The 6,745-nt window shown below is 38.0% G+C and overlaps 1 long non-coding RNA gene across 1 annotated transcript; it reads right to left on the minus strand.

The window, feature by feature from the left end:
• Positions 1–3,285: 3,285 nt before the first annotated feature.
• Positions 3,286–6,260, minus strand: LOC138174494 (uncharacterized). Its single transcript, XR_011171745.1, has 3 exons — positions 5,372–6,260; positions 5,080–5,185; positions 3,286–4,879 (listed from the first exon to the last, which is right to left on the minus strand). It is a non-coding gene; the product is annotated as an uncharacterized lncRNA (long non-coding RNA).
• Positions 6,261–6,745: the final 485 nt, after the last annotated feature.

The raw sequence follows: 6,745 nt of genomic DNA on the forward strand, positions 1-6,745 counted from the left end.
ACATACAAAGGGAAGAGATGTGGAAAAACACAGAAAAGGTAGGTTGGAGTCAGGTAACATAGGGTTTTAAATGACCAGTTGAGAAGTTCATATTGTATCTTAGAAGCTAGAGGAAAGGACCTCATTTATTGAGCAGGAAGTGACATAGTTGGACCTGTACTGTAAGAACATACCTTTGGAAGCTCTATGAAAAGAAAATGAAATTGTTGAGATGTTTGAGACATGGAGACTGGATAAGAATCCATTGCACTATTTCAGGCAAGAGGTGATAAGGACATGAACATGTACAGGGCAAGAGAACAGAGAGAAAACTAAGGATGGGGGACATGGTGTGGATAGAGAATACGCAATAACTGGCAACTGATTGACATGGGTGAGAAAAGGTAAAGAGTTGAGGATGAATAGGCTGGCAAATTGGGTTGACTGGAAGAATGGTGTTAATGCCTTGACAGAAACAGTAGGGTGGTTTGGAAGGCAAGGGATGGACATGAAGGATATTTCTGAGGAAGACATGATGAGACTAAGGAACTGATTACATATAAAGAGTATAAGAGAGGGAGGAGTCAAGAACACTTCCATGATTTCATATCTGCATGACTAGTAGAATGAGAGCAACATTGATAGGAAAGGAAAATTCTAGATGCCAGGCAGGTTTAAGGTAAAGGAAAGATTGATTTCTGGAAAATTTAACTAAAAGTTTCACTGAGTCATAGATGTAGAGATAGAATGGATAGGAAAGAACATATAGTCCTTTGTTTTATAGATGACGAAACTGATGCCTAGAGAATTCCAGTGACTTACCTGTGGCCATACAAGACAAAATCAATAGAGTTGCGATCAAAATTCAAACTCTTTTTCTAAAGTAAATTAGTGTTCATACTCATACCACTGGGAACCTAAAGGATATGTTTGGACTACATAGTTAGCTGACAGCTAGCTAGAAATGTGCATATGTTTATATGTGTATATGAATGTATATAAATCACATTTATATAATACTTTAGGATTTGCAAGGCAATTAATAAATGCTATTTTATTTTATCCTTCCAACAATTCTGGAAAGTAGGTGATATCACCATCTCTAATTGAGGTACAGTTGTGCTCATTGCTAATCACTCTCAGACTCTCACTCTTAATATTACTTTTCAGCTTTGCCCTCACTTTTCCCTTGTCCCCTTTTAAGCTGCCTTTTATATGGTGTCTTCCCCCAATTAGCATGGTATCTTCTTGAGGACAAGGACTAAATAGTCCCTTTTTCTTTTATTTCTATCCCCAAAGTTTAGCACATGGTAAGAACTTAATAAATACTTTATCTAATCTGTGTGTATACTTATGTGCACACACATATACATGTATATATATACATATATGTGTAAGTGCATATACATGCACTTGTGTGATGTGTGTATACAAACATACACACCCCGAGGTATTCTACCATGGGGCAAGTATCACTACTGGCTTTTTCTTTGGAAGGCACATCTCTCCATGTCAATGTATACTATGATAATGATGAATATGAGGAATTCAGAAAAATGTATAAAGTCATATGTGAATTGATATAGAGGGAAGAAAACAAAGTCAGGAGAAAACTATGAACAAGAGTAAAATGATGTCAAGGAAAACAGCACAGAAAAGCAACAAGATTCTGGTGAATGCCCTCATCAGTTTTGTTTCCAGAGAACTGATGAAGACATACACTTTGGTCCTTTGAATAGAAAGGTGATGCAAAATTGTGTGAGGGGAATGAGACATACATGCCAGACATGGGCAGTGTGTCAGCTTGTTTAATTTTAGTCTCAAGGGATGAGCCTATTGATTTATTATAGGGAAGTGAGTTTTTTTGAGCATAAATAAAACACATTTTTAAGGGAAAGATTATTAGACGGTCAAAAGACTTGGGTTAAAAGCCCAACTCTGCCACTTATAGTCTTGTGATCACAGACAAATCACCTCACTTTTTGGGGCCACAGTCTTCCCATCCGAAATAGAGATGTCAAAGACTGGGGAAAATAGTGAAGTAGGGGGAAGCATTTCATCCTAGCTCCCCTCACAACCCTTCCCACAAAGGTCTAAGAAGAGCACCAAATGGATGGATAACTGGGAAATCTAAGAAGAAAACACAGAGATCCATCTTTCCAGCACAAGGTCACAAATTCATCTTCCAGTCAAATGACAAACTGTGGAACAGAGTGGTCTAGAACTGCAGGCTCAGCCCCTGGCTTCTGAATAGGGCTGCAGTATAGATGCTCTGACCCAGAGTTGATTGTGGACTTAACCCCTGGGCTCAGAACAGGGGTAGACAGACAATGGCTGTGCTATTTCTCTGACCCCAAAGAGGATGACAGATGGAGCCCAGACCCAGAACAGTGCTAAGCCAGCAGCACTGTTTCTCTGCCCTCAGAATGGATTGCAGACTCAGCCCACATGCTCATAAGAGGAACAATCAGACAGTGCTATTGCAATGACCATAGAAGGGGCCTTCTGAATAGCTAGCTGTAAAGACTAGACCAGCAACTGTTTACTGGAACTCAAGAGACAAATCTTCAATTAAGTTTCCTGGACCTAATCCAGAGGAAAAATCCAAGAAGGGAATGATCATAAGAAACTCCTGATTATACCACAGAGGACTCCCTGAAATTCAGCAGCACCTTGGCCTGGGCCACATCTATGATCCTTGAAGAACACAGCATTTAATTCTCAGAGAATGTAATAGCAGGGCCCCAGATAAGACAGAGCAGGACCATAAAATACATAATAAAAATAAAAGCCTATCCATCAGATTCCAAGAACTCATAAATGAAAACTTCTTAGGCGTATTAGAATAAAGGGGAAAAGAGAAAATAGAAAAATCTACTCATCAAATCCTGAAAGACATTCCAAAATGGAAACTCCCAGGAATGTCAGAGCTGGAATCAAGAGTGAGCTTCTAGGTCAAATCAAACTAAGGGAATCATCTAAGAGTAAGGGTTCCAATCAAGTAGTAAAGAATCAGAGCCAGTTTCACCCAAAATTTAGCAACAACCATTGAAAAGTTTCAGAAAATACAGAGTACAATCCAAAAGGCAAAAGATATATGCTTCTAGCCAAAAATTGTTTGTATTTTGCTTACTTATTTTATTGGCTATAAATGATTTACTCAGTAAAATTAAGTATAATTCGATAGGGAAAAACAATGGACTCCTCCTGTGAAAATTGTAATGCAAATTGGCAGAAATTATGTTTACACCAATATCTCACACCATATACTTAGAAAAGCTCCAACTAGACACATCCCCAATATATAACAGGTCATGTCACAAATAAATTAGAGGAAAAAAGAAGAAATTATCTTTAAGATCTGTAGATACAGAAAAAAATCATGATCTGTTGGAGACAGAATCACAACAGATAAAATGAACTATTTTGCTCACTATTTTTTTTTAATTGCAGAAGCCAATTTAGTGCAGCTCAAGTTAAAAGGAAAGCAGATAACTAGGGGAGAAAATTTTGCAAAAAGTTTCTTTGCTAAAGTTCTTATTTCCAGGCTATATGAGGAACTGATTCAAATTTATAAGAATAAGAATTATTATTCAATTGACTAATGCTCAAAGGATAGGAACTGATAATTACCCAGGAAAGAAATCCAAGATATTAAAACCATATAAAGAAATGCCTCGAAATCACTAATAGAATTGCAAATTAAACAACTCTGTAGTCCTACCTAATACTCATCAAAGTAGTAAGACTAATTAAAAGAGAAATGACACATGTTGGGAGAGCTATAGGAAAACAGGCCCATTGGTGAACTGTTGGTGGAGTTTTAAATTGGCCCAACTATTCTCAAAAGTAATTTGGAACTATGCCCTACGTCATCTTGAATTACTAAACTTTACATATCCTTTGACCCAATGATATAAATACTAGGTCTATAGCCAAAAGAAGAAAAAGACAAAAAGGATATCATATGCATGTGTGTATAGATGTATCTGTATACACACATGCATACATTCATAATGCAATGTGCATACACATATGCATGTGTATGTGTTACATGTATAACATTAAATAAATTAAATATAGACCTATTTTTCCTCTGCATGTGCATATGTACATATACATATAAACATGTGCGCACATATAAAACATATGTGTTTATGTATTTCAAATGAAATACAGTTTGGTGAGTACTGTATACATGTTCATATTATATACACATATAATATCTATGCATATATCTATCTAGACAAAACTATAGACATGCAGAAATCAATAAGTATATCACTTCTCAAAAGAAAGATGATGAACTAAAAATGCAGTATGACATGCACATTTTTGGACGTGGCCAATATGGAAATTTACTTGGCTGGACTCTGTATTTGTTACACAGCTTTTGTTTTTGTTTCTGGGTTTGTTTTTTGAGTATTATGTGGGAGGGATAAAAAATAAATATCTATTCATTAAAAATAAAATAAATTTTATTTTAAAATGAAATAGAGGCTGACACTTGTCTTCCCTACCTCAGCAGCGGTATTGAGAAAAGCATTTTTAGAGCATGCTCTGATATCATAAAAATGTAAATAGTTGTTGTTATTATTGTGCCAGACTTCTGCTGCATGGTTAACACACTCTTCATTTTCTTTCCTCTGTTGCTTCCTGAGATCAATGTCTTGTAATTTCCAGACAGTTCAATCCAGCCTATTGTTCTATGAAAATCACCATCCGTTGTTCTAACATGGACTTTGGACAAGCAAGTTCTTCAGGATGTGTCCCTAAGGCTACTCATGCTGCTGCAGGTGCTTGTTCTGTCCTTGTACCAAAAGAATCAAGAGTCGATCCATGAAAGACAAAAGCTGTATCTTTCTTTGCTTCTTCTTTTTTTTTTTTTTTTAATTCACAGCTAATGGAAAAGGGAAACAAATGTGTGATTAAGTCAGCTTGGCCACTTTGGAGTCATGCTCAACTCTCCCATCTGCCTCACCCCCAACATTCACTGAGTTGTTGAGTCTTGTTCATTTTAATACATACATGTCCACATGCACACACACAGTCACACACACATACCCCCCCCGCAACATTTCTTGCCTTCTCTCTACTTACATGACCACCATCCCAATTTAGTCCCTTGTGACTTCTTAGCAGGAATATTACAGATGTTTTTCATTGTTTCCCCTACTTCCAATCTCATCCTCTCCAGTCCACCTTGCTGAAAAGAATTTCCCTAAATCACCTGTCTGATCAGGACGTTCCCTAGCTTAAAACCTTCAGAAGCTCTCAACTGTCTCTAGGGTAACATACAATATCTCAGTCTGGTTGGGTCCTCCCCTGCTCCCACATATTGTTCCATTCAAACTGGTCTGCTAACTGTCTTCCAGAGCGGATATTCCATTACCTCTGTGCCTTTGTGAGGTGGTCACTTCTGTCTGGAATGTACTATCTTCTTTGCTTCATGGAATCTCTGGCTTTGTGAGGTCTTTCCTGATTCCTCCAAGAGTTAGTGTTTTCTCCCTCTGAAATCACTTTGAAATTCTTTGTACACACATTGAATTTACTCATCTGAGCTCTCTTACATGTACCCCCCCCCCCACACACACACATACCCATTAAGTATGCGCTCCTTGGGAACAGGGACTATCACTTTTTGTATTCCTCAGAGCTTAGTACAACGTTTGCAATAGAATAAGTGCTTTAAAAGTCTTTGGAAAAAAGGCATTTATCTGTCTCTTTAAATGCCATAAGGCTCACCAGGAGAATGCGGCTCCCTTTGGTAAACAGGGATTCATGTAGGAGAAATGATCTCATTTTTTGTTTTTTGTACACACTTTTCCTGGCACAGAGTAGGCAGTTAATAATGTTTGTTGGATTTAAATAACTCGGATTAAATTTAACTAGTGGCCATTGAAGTCACTGTTAGAAAAAGCTGTATAAAACCTAGCAGTTTGCTTTTTATATTTGTTTAAAGATAAAAACAAAAAGGAAAGAGAAGGTTTAGCAACCAGTTACCTTGCTTTGTAAAGGCAGAGATAAAGGAAAAACCCTGAGAGCCAGCAGTTCCCGGGATTCCCCAGTCTCAGCCCTTGAACCGTCTCTTGCATAGCAAGCTCAGGAGAGAAGGATCGGGCTCTGCTCCTTCTGCAGGAGTCTGAGACTAAAGGGCACTGCAACTGGCAGTCTGTCTAATCAGCTGCAGAGCCGTCTCTAAATTGTTCAAGCTTTGGCATATCACGTGCAAGAGTCTTCTTGGAAAAGACTTGGATATGACTGCTGCGTGCTTGCTGCCGAAATGCTCAGGGTCACTGGGCTAAGGTTTAAGGCTTCGTGAATTTGCTGTAATATAATATGGACTCCTGAGATAGAGAGAGTCATGTTCTTAATACATCCGGCCGCTAATGCCGCTGGCTGGGGAAGGAGAGACAATGAACTCTCCCTGCTGCTGCTGCAAAACAGTTAAGGTAGCCCCCCCTCTGCGAGTGGGATTTGCTTTTAATCAACAGATTGTTCGAATTCTATCAGAAAATGGGGGGACACTCATGGAGATAGTCAGGTTCCCCTAAAGCAAGCGCTTGCCAATTGGACTAAATGATCGGATAATGGATTTCCCAGATTCTCTTCTCTTGCCCTTATGGAAATGAAGTAAAGACATTTCATTGACAGTAGATTTGAGAGTATATATTCACAGATATACATATATGTATATATATGTACATATATATACATATACATGTATAAGCGTGTATATTATAAACTTATAACCATATGTATGTGT

Source organism: Petaurus breviceps, unplaced genomic scaffold (assembly GCF_028583685.1).
Source record: "Petaurus breviceps papuanus isolate PSGF00001 unplaced genomic scaffold, PetGlider_PUasm1.0 689, whole genome shotgun sequence".
Taxonomy (NCBI): domain Eukaryota; kingdom Metazoa; phylum Chordata; class Mammalia; order Diprotodontia; family Petauridae; genus Petaurus; species Petaurus breviceps.